This window comes from Cyprinus carpio, chromosome B11, assembly GCF_018340385.1.
Source record: "Cyprinus carpio isolate SPL01 chromosome B11, ASM1834038v1, whole genome shotgun sequence".
Classification (NCBI taxonomy): domain Eukaryota; kingdom Metazoa; phylum Chordata; class Actinopteri; order Cypriniformes; family Cyprinidae; genus Cyprinus; species Cyprinus carpio.
Genome location: NC_056607.1, coordinates 23,425,796 through 23,436,616, shown reverse-complemented (window position 1 = coordinate 23,436,616; position 10,821 = coordinate 23,425,796).

The following is a 10,821-nucleotide window of genomic DNA, read 5'->3' as shown; positions in this document are numbered from 1 at the left end:
TTAAAATGTTACACAAAGTGCATGTAATTCAAACATTGTCTATATAAATAACATTTATTGATGAGTGAGGATCAATGTAATGTTTACATGTTTTTATACATAGTGTAAAATTATACATACATATATATATATATATATACATATATATATATATATATATATATATATATATATATATATAACAGGAGCCGTGATTCCCGGGATGATGAGGAGGAATCAGGGAAGACGTGTGAGCTGGTGTTTAGAGGCGGAGGAACCACAAGAGGATCTTCATGAAGATGATGTTTGCTTTAGATGTAATTCCCTTCCTTTTACATGAACCAGCTGCTGCTGCACTACAGGTACAAAACAACAGTGACTCAATATGTGACCCTGCAGCACAGAAGCAGTCATAAGCAGCACAGGTATATTTGTAGCAATAGACAACAATACATTGTATGAGTCAAAATTATACATTTCTCTTTTATGGCAAAAATCATTAGAAAATTATCATTAAGAAAAGATCATGTTTCATGAAGATATTTTGTCAATTTCTTACCATAAATATATCAAAACTTAATTTTTGATTAGTAATATGCATTTTCTCAATACTTTGATCTGATTGTATAACATCCATATCTATATATCTATCATCCAAACTGTAATTCCATCAATATCTATCTATCTATCTATCTATCTATCTATCATTTGTTTTTTGTTCGTTTGATCTATTAATCTATGGTTCTATCTTTAATTTAATATTTCGATCATTCTATATATTATTGTATCTATCTATGATTCTATCATTAGGTTTATCATTCTATCATTTTATATAACATCCCCTATAATATTTTATCTATCTCTCTATCAGTCTATATATTAGTCATATCTATAAGTCCATCTATGAATTGCTGTCTATATCTTTCCTGTTGTCCTGCAGTCTCAACCCTATCCCTCTTCCTTCTCTCTTGCTGTTGCTTTGGGCCTTTTCTCTTTATGACTCTCATCTCTCTGCTCTCTGTTGTAGATTATACATCAAAACAAAAAAAATAATAACACTTCAGTAAATATTCAATGCTTAAAAAAATAGTTTTTCAGAGCAAATGTCCCCTGACGCTGTCTTTCAGAATAATTTGTTGTTTGTGATTGTTCCTTAAGTGTCCAGCAGAGGGCAGGTGTGTGATGGACTGACCCACACCTGTACACAGGACAGTGCAAACTCTTCTGGAGCTTCCAGTCGATTCTCCAGCTTCTGCATTGAGGATGTGATGTCAAAGCGCATGACCAGAAGCACCAGCACCTTGTATAGAGATTCAACTCATCTCAAGTTATAGACTAGCTTATGTTTAGTTACTCTGCAGGGTACAAACTAATCAACAAGCTGTTGTATCTCAGAAGCCACAGTGCCGGCACACTCACTGCAGAGGCATTCAAACGAAGATGTCTGGAGAAAACAAACAACACAGACATCGGCCAATCAGAATCTGCATCCGCCTGCTGAAATGATGTAGTCAGTGATGTCACTCGCAGACTGTCAATGAGGCATCCTTGAGGACTGATGACCAGCGAGAGGTAATTTGAATCCTCTCTGAAGCACCTCTGGAAGCCACAGCTGAAACGACAGGAGAACATCAGCGACACGTGATAAATGAGTCTGGAACGAGCGCAGGTGTGGACATGTGTTGCTACCTGTCGCAGGTGCGCCGGCCGTTGAGCTGGAACTCCATGTTAGCTGCAGGGCAGGTGTATTTAGGCCTGAAGCTTCTTCAGATGGGCCAGGCAAACCATCAGGAACTCATGGACGACCCGAGAGGAGAAAGAGCGAAGGATAAGGTCAAATGCAAATCTGAAAAGAATCAATTTGAAAATGTATATCTAGGTCTCCCAAGAAATCTGGATGCTGAGTTTCAATGCATCTCTTTACCGTAGACAAGAGCTTCTCCTTCAGATTCGTGTTGTTGCCTGTCAGCCTCGTCATGTGCAGATTGGTGTATGCCCTGGAAAGAAATAAACTTTATATCTGTTGCTTTGTTGGTGCCTGAGCATTGTACTGTACTTCCGTCATTCCACTGTTCCCGCTGGGAAAGTAAATCGTCCCGGAATGGGGAAACGGTGAGGAGGCACTGTGACAGAAGGTCTACAGTTAGGAATCGGCTGTGAAAGGCACTTTATATGTGAATATGTACAGTCTTACTAAAAAATATGATTTTTGATATTTTTTTTACTAGAGGGTGCAGGACACTATAGTTCATTTATGTAGGTTAGGATAGCAAAATAATGTAAACTGTGACATATTATACACAAAAATTCTTCATACGGTGTTACATATTCATGTATTTGTGATTCGTTTGTTTTAAGTTTTGATCTTTGTCCTCTAGAGGGCGAGTATGTTCTGTCTTTGTTTTATTAGGGACTGATTGCCGGCACCTGTGGATCCTGTATGTTTGGCATAAGAAGTCCAAGCAGCCAAATCTGTGCGGCGGGTGAGGTGTTCGGCAGCGGCTCTGTGTGCCTTATTGTTGTGTCTTACCCCCCCCCGATTCTCCTATCGTTATGGCTATCATTTTGTTAATAAATTCCCTATTGTACGAGCTGTGTTGTCTATGTCCTCTCGTGTGTTATGGCTGCGGTCGTAACATAATTGGGGGCTCATCCTAAAGTACGTTTTTGTTTTGTTTTTCGTGTGTGGGGGAAAATTGGTGATGTATCTTGCCCGTCCTGGAAAGTGTTTGGTGTAACTGCGGTGGTCCCACGTGAGTATTTGCCCTATATTTTGTAGTCGTCGGGTAGGTTGGAACTGCCACTTTGTTATTTTGTCTTTTTTATTTTTGGTGGTTATTCGGAGTGGGGGTACGTTTCAGTTCACGTGTGACTGATCTTGTTAATGGGATCAGGGCACAGGTGGGCATGAGTTTAGCGTTTAAAGTCGCCCCGAGCCCCTAACACCACTGAAGACTAGATAAAATTGTTATAGGGTAAATGCATTACTTATTTTGGTGGGATTGCTGTTAGTTACAATTAGTTTGTTAGCCGCGCGTGTTTAGTTGCGTATGAAGGAGAGGATGAAGTGGATGCCGTCGCCCTGATCATATCCTTCCTTCTCTATATTAGTTATTTCATTAATATAGTGTGTGATTATTAATTAAGTTATTGATCAGTATTTAACCACTTGGTTTGATGCAAGAGTGGAAAGCGTAACAGTAAGCCTTTACAGGGCTGAGTCTATTTCCTTCCCAGGTCACAGGGCCATGTCAAAGAGGTCAGGACGACCTCCCATCTACATGAGACACGAGAGATTGGACAACAGACTGTGATATTAATGTACCTGCTTGATATTGAAATCCTGTTTAAGCCTATATTTCTACTCTCTAAGATGAGACTTGCATAGTGTGTTTAACAAACCATACTGATAAAATTCTAGCTAGGGCTAGGCAGCCTTGAAGTTCTGATAAGTTCTCTGCGTATGTGTGTTAGTATCTGTCTGTACAGGGAAAAGCTCAGATAGTCCCCAGGACAAACGTTCAACTGCCTATGTCCAGCGTATCAGATATACGTCTTTGGAGCGACTTGTCACCAGAATAGTCGTCAGAAGATATGCTTCAAGCTTGTGTCCATATGTGGAAACTGTCTAAGTTTATCTAGGTTTTGGAACCAATCAGAATGTTGCTGACCTATGCATTGACGCAATTAGTTCTCTGTCAAGAGTATAATTGTTGGTGATTTTGAGTTGTACGCAGACCGGCCTACGAACTCCATCGAGAGTACTGAAGCTGACTTCTGCTGATGAAACTGCAAACCATGTTCTTCAGTAAATTTTTCTTTAATTGAATGCATCTCTGACTCCTGGTCTTCATTGCGACACATCTGGTCCTTGGGTTTTAACTGTAAATTCCCCTACACGTAAGTGATCAGTTATTAGGGAGAGCTAGTAAATTGTATACGTGCATGTACGGTTTACAGTTGTTTGTTATTCGAGTGCGGATAAAAGTTCGTTGAAATGGCTTCAGTGGTGGATGTTTTTCAGGAATCTCCTTCTGAGGAACTGCTTTCATTGTATACAAAAGAGCAGTTGTTGCAGATAGCAGAGTTTTATAAAATAGAAATAACCTCTAAGGATAGGAATTTAAAGGAAACTTTGCGGAGCATACTGAAAAGTAATCTTGTTAAGTTGGGTGTTTTAGAAAGGCCCTTGGTAGAGGAAATGGCTGGTCCTTCTGTGGGAGATCATGCTTTACGTTTGAGAGAATTGGCTTTGAGAGAAAAAGAGTTGGAGTTCGAAAAAGCAAAATTAGAGTTACGAAATCGTGAATTGGATCATGAGTTTGCATTAAAACGAATTGAATTAGAAATGGCCAATAAGATGGGTGCCGCTGTCTCTGAATTTGATGTGGGACGAAATCGGAGGATGGTTCCTCCTTTTTGTGAAAGGGATGTTGAGAAATACTTTAGTCATTTTGAGAGAGTTGCTACTACTTTAAAGTGGCCTGCAGATTTTTGGTGTTTATTACTGCAATGTGTGATCACTGGTAAGGCGCAAGAAGCTTATTCTGCCTTGACTATAGACGAAGCAGCAGATTATGAAACCGTGAAATCTGCAATTTTAAAAGCCTATGAACTAGTTCCGGAGGCGTATAGACAGCGTTTCAGACATTATGTAAAACTTCCTGGTCAGACTTATGTGGAGTTTGCACATGAGAAAGAGATCTTGTTTGATCGATGGTGCGTGTCTAAAAAAGCAGAAAGCAGAGAACAGTTGCGACAGCTAATGTTGGTGGAAGATTTTAAAAATGGCTTGCCTGCTGTTCTGTCTACGTATTTAAATGAACAGAAAGCTGAGACGCTTCATAACGCTGCTATGTTAGCTGATGACTTGGTGTTGACGCATAAGGTAGCATTTAAGGAGAAGTCATGGGACCGATATCCTGTTTCTTCATCAGTCTTAAGTTCAAAAAAATCATCTGGCAATAAAACAGTTGTTCCTTCTGATGACAGGGCTTGCTTTTATTGTAAAGCTTCTGGACATTTAATTGTAAACTGTCCCGTTCTTAAAAAGAAGTCTAGCCCAAAGTCTGTGGGTTTGATTGCAGGTGATTTTCCTTTGAAATCTGTTCTTTCACCTGACTCCATGATTCAGCCCGAGAAGGCTGGATATGGGCCGTTCCTGAATAGTGGAACTGTGTCCGTGTCTAGTTCTAGTGAGTGTGTGCCCGTTAGCATCCTCCGAGATACTGGGGCTGCTTTGTCGTTCATTTTGGAGGGAGTATTACCATTGTCTGAGAAGACTGCTACCGGTACTTTTGCTCTCGTTCGAGGTTTTGAAATGGGAGTTCTAGAAGTTCCATTACACCGTGTTCACTTGAAATCTGACTTGGTGTCTGGGAACGTGGTAGTAGGTGTTCGTTCGTCTTTGCCCATTCCTGACGTAACTTTCATCCTGGGAAATGATTTAGCTGGAGGCAGTATGTGGAGTTGTATAAATGTGCCACCTGAAGTTGTAAAGTCACCTCTCGTTGCTACTACTGATGAGTGTGCTGTAAAGCACCCTGATGTGTTTTCAGCCTGTGCGGTTACACGCTCTATGGTTAAACCTGATATTCACATCTCAGACGAGGTTGAGTTAAGTGGTACATGGTTTGAAAATCCTGAGTTAACCAAGTTGTCTTCTGTTGCTCCACAGGGGGAATTAAATCTGCATCCTCGGAGTGCTGAAAAGGTTTTTGAACATCTTGGTGATTCATCTCTGTCTTCTGATAAATTAATTGCCACTCAAAGGTCAGATCCTACGCTTGCGTCATTATTTGAAGTGGTTCATACAGAGCAGACGTTTGGGAATGCACCCCAGGGTTACTTTCTCAGAGATAGGATATTGATGAGAAAGTGGGTGCCTTCTAACTCGTCTGATATCTGGAATGTTGTTGATCAAATTGTGATTCCAGTTGGTTATCGAGACATGATCTTAAGTGTGGCTCATGATGGTACGGCTGGTCATTTGGGTGTAAGAAAAACATACCATCGAGTTTTGCGTAACTTTTACTGGCCCGGTTTGAAGAAAGATGTGTCCCGCTATTGTCAAACTTGCCATACTTGTCAAATGGTTGGAAAGCCTAATCAAACTATTCCTCCTGCTCCGTTGTTTCCAGTTCCTGTGGTGGCTGAACCTTTTGAACACATAATCATTGATTGTGTTGGGCCTCTTCCTCGTTCAAAGTCTGGTTGTAAATACTTGCTGACCATAATGTGCGTGACTACACGTTTTCCTGAGGCAGTACCTTTACGTACTATAACGGCGAGAACGATATCTAAAGCTCTCGTTAAGTTCTTTACAATGTTCGGTTTACCGAAAGTAGTTCAGAGCGATCAAGGTACTAATTTTACATCTCGTATGTTTTCGCGAGTGCTCAAACGTCTCCACATTAAACATGTTTTTTCATCTGCTTATCATCCTGAGAGTCAGGGCGCATTAGAAAGGTTTCACCAGACGTTGAAATCTATGCTTCGTGCTTACTGTTTTGAGCTAGAACGTGATTGGGAGGAGGGAATTCCATTGCTACTTTTTGCTTCATGTGAGGTAGTGCAGGAATCACTCGGCTTTAGTCCCGCTGATTTAGTCTTTGGCCATACTCCGCGGGGACCATTGACAGTCCTGAAAGAAAGTTGGCTATCCGATCAAAAATGTAAATCTCTTCCGGAGTATGTTACTGATTTTCGTACCCGTCTTCATAGGGTCTGTGAATTGGCTAAACAAAATCTTGAGAAAGCACAAGGTAAAATGAAGGTATGGTATGATAAGAAAGCTAGAGAACGAAGCTTTAGACCGGGTGACAAAGTGCTGGTTTTGTTACCTGTGCGGGGAGGGTCGCTGCAAGCCCGGTATAGTGGTCCTTATGTAGTGGAAAAGAAACTGTCCGACCGTGATTGTTATTCATCTCCCAGATTGCCGTAAAACTTCTAAAGTTTTTCATGTTAATATGATTAAGAGCTATCATGAGAGGGAGTCGAGTAGTGAGAAGTCTCTGAAATGTGTTCCTCCCAGCATCAAACCAGCTGACGTGACTGCATCTGTAGGCTTGGCCGTACATGAACCGTTGTATGAAGAGGTGGGACCTTCTAGATGTGTAGTTGAGGGCCGGTTGAGAAACTCTGAAGTGTTACTAACCTTGTCCAGTCAATTATCCCATTTATCTGCGGTGCAACAAACTGACATCTTGGACTTAGTGAAGAACTTCTCTGGATTGTTTAGTGACATTCCTACTCAAACGTCTGTTATAGAGCACGATATAGATGTGGGATTTAACACTCGACCCATAAAGCAACATCCATATCGTGTTAATCCAAATAAAAGATCTCTTTTGAATAAAGAAGTTCAGTATATGCTAGAGAATCAAATTGCAGAGCCTAGTATTAGTCCCTGGAGTTCACCGTGTTTGCTGGTGGGGAAGTCTGATGGTAGTTATCGATTCTGCACTGACTACCGGCGAGTAAATGCTGTAACCAAGGCTGATTGTTATCCATTGCCGAGAGTAGATGACTGTGTAGATCGTGTAGGTTCCACTACGTACGTTTCAAAACTTGATATGTTAAAGGGATACTGGCAGGTACCTTTAACGGATCGTGCTAAGGAGATTTCAGCGTTCGTAACTCCTGATGCGTTCCTTAATTACAGGGTAATGGCTTTCGGAATGCGAAATGCTCCTAGCACATTCCAGAGACTCGTGAATACTGTTCTAGCCGGCGTATCTGGTTGTGAAGCCTATTTGGACGATTTAGTATTATACAGTTCTTCCTGGGATCAGCATTTGAACTTGCTTGGGGAGGTCTTTTCTCGTTTGGCAGATGCAAAGCTGACTGTAAATTTAAGTAAATGTGAATTCGGTAAAGCTAACCTAATTTATTTAGGTAAAGTGATCGGAGGGGGGCAGGTTCGTCCAGTTGCGGCAAAGGTTTCCGCAATTTGTGAATTTCCACCACCTGTTGATCGAAAACAACTGTGCCGTTTTTTAGGGATGGTCGGGTATTATCGAGCGTTCTGTAAAAAATTTGTAACTGTGGTTTCTCCCCTTACCGATTTGCTAAGTCCTAAGGCGTTGTTTCACTGGTCAGACTCGTGTCAGAGTGCTTTTGAGAATGTTAAATTCTTGTTGATTTCAGCACCTGTGTTGGTGGCACCGGACCACTTAAGGCCTTTCAGTCTTGCAGTGGATGCGAGTGACGTGGGTGCGGGAGCGGTTCTTCAGCAGAGGCGTCCTGATGAAGTAGAACACCCTGTCTGTTACTTTTCAAAAAAGTTTGTTGCTGTCCAAAGGAATTATTCTACTATTGAGAAGGAGGCTTTGGCTTTAGTCCTCGCCATCTGTCATTTCGAGGTCTATTTGACTTGCTCTCATCCTATTGTTGTGTATTGTGATCACAATCCGCTTCTTTTTTTGAATTCAATGCGCAACACGAATCAGCGTCTTATGCGTTGGAGTTTGACGTTACAACCATATGACCTCGATATCAAACACGTTCGAGGTAAGGATAATGTGGTGGCTGATGCCCTGTCCCGAGTGAATTAGGGGCATAAACTAGAGAGGTAATGAAAAGGTGAAGGTTCACTTTTGCGGGGGGTGAAGGTGTTACATATTCATGTATTTGTGATTCGTTTGTTTTAAGTTTTGATCTTTGTCCTCTTGAGGGCGAGTATGTTCTGTCTTTGTTTTATTAGGGACTGATTGCCGGCACCTGTGGATCCTGTATGTTTGGCATAAGAAGTCCAAGCAGCCAAATCTGTGGGGCGGGCGAGGTGTTCGGCAGCGGCTCTGTGTGCCTTATTGTTGTGTCTTACCCCCCCCGATTCTCCTATCGTTATGGCTATCATTTTGTTAATAAATTCCCTATTGTACGAGCTGTGTTGTCTATGTCCTCTCGTGTGTTATGGCTGCGGTCGTAACATACGGCAAAATTGATATAAAAAAATTGGGACCAAAAATTATTCAGACACTTTGACCAGACCATGTTTTTTCTTTAATTTCTATGCGATCTTTTAACACCACAGGCTGGACAAAATTAAGCATTGCTTGGTAATTGATTGACCTAAATTGGTATAATCATCTAATTGTGTACTTAAATTTAACAGCTGACAGCTATTCAACTGACCATTCTGTCACTGATGGAGTTTTGGTTCCTTGCCGCCAGGGCCGGACCGAGGCATAAGCGAACTAAGCGGCTGCTTGGGGCCCCTTGGCCACCAGGGGGCCCCCCAATCGTTTTTTTTTTTTTTTTTTTTTTTACAATTAAATAACTTAAGTCATATAAATGAATGAATGAATGAATGAATATGAATGGATAAATGAATAATTCAAGACAAAAAAATTCTGATTTGCTGACAACTGCTGCTGTGTCTGCTAGCGTTTGAGTCATGCGCAATTGCGCATAGACACCTCGCGTGTATTGACAATTCGCGCTGGCGCGCAAGTGCGCGTCACTGTAATAAATGATAAGCCATGTCACAAAAAAGGATGTATCCCTCTGGTGCAGAAAAGAGAAAGAAGAAAAAGACAAGAGGAGGAGAAAAAAGAGCAAGATAAAGGTATGTTTGCGTGATTATTTACAGTATGTTTTGTGCAGCAGCAGCACAAATTGTGCTCACGTCACTCGAGGTAGCAGCTAGTCATGACTCGTGATCTACTGTGGTCAAGCCAGCTGCGGTTTGAAAGTACTTTTTTTTTTTTTTTTTTTTTTGGTTTGTGCGTCTAATCGTGCGGTATGGGTGCTGGGAGCGGTCAGAATTGATGTAAAGAAGCTGTCATAACGGCGTTTCCTTTATACTTTTGCTGATATTTTCAATAGTTCACGGGTGACCCCCCCAAAAAAAAAAATCTGCATAAACTGTAATTTAACCCTAAAAAGAACTTAAAGGTACATCAGAATATTTATTTATTGCTATTTTATATCCTGACATAAATAATACAATTTCATTTTTTTTTTTCAAATGACTTGAACATTGAATTAATGTTTGTGAATACATAGTTTTTTTTGTACATTAACATTTGTATTGTACATTTATTAATATACATAATTTATCAATGTTTATATATATATATATATATATATATATATATATATATATATATATATATATATATATATATATATATATTAACATTGATAAAACATATATTGCGTTTGTGTGTTGTTTGTGTGTGTATACCTTTCGACTAATAGTGACCCTGACTATTGCTGTATTCATTTTCAAGTTCAATCTATTATACAACTTCTGTACAATTTAAAGGCAAATCACTCCAAAACTCAATGTGCATTCTCACTCTTTTCTCATAAAAAGCACTTACTTGTAAAAAAGCTTTCCTTAAAAGGTTTGCTCATTTTTCCAATTGATTACTTTTAACAGTGACCCTGAATATTACTGAATTACCATTTACTGTATAATTTTGGAGAAAATTAATGGCAAAACCACTCCAAAAAAAGTGCATTCTAGCAGTTGCACCATTACCCATTTTCAAACACTCATAAAAATCTTTGCTTTATAGGTTTGCTCAATTCTTTCAGTTGATTCCTGTTCTTGTGATCCTGATTATTACTGTATTAAGTTTCAAAATTTTTACTGTGTAAAAATTAATGGCAAATTCACTCCAAAAAACAAAGTGCATTCTAGCAGTTGGACCATTTTCACATTTGAAAATTATTTATTTCATGTTTTGTGACAGTTTGTATTCAGAAGTTTAAGAGTAAAGTATTTTAAGTATAATTTTTTTATTATTTATTTTGTATCAATACATAACCTCACTGTATTCATTTATAATGTAACATTATAGCGTGACATTTGTGTCAATAATCTTCAAGCAC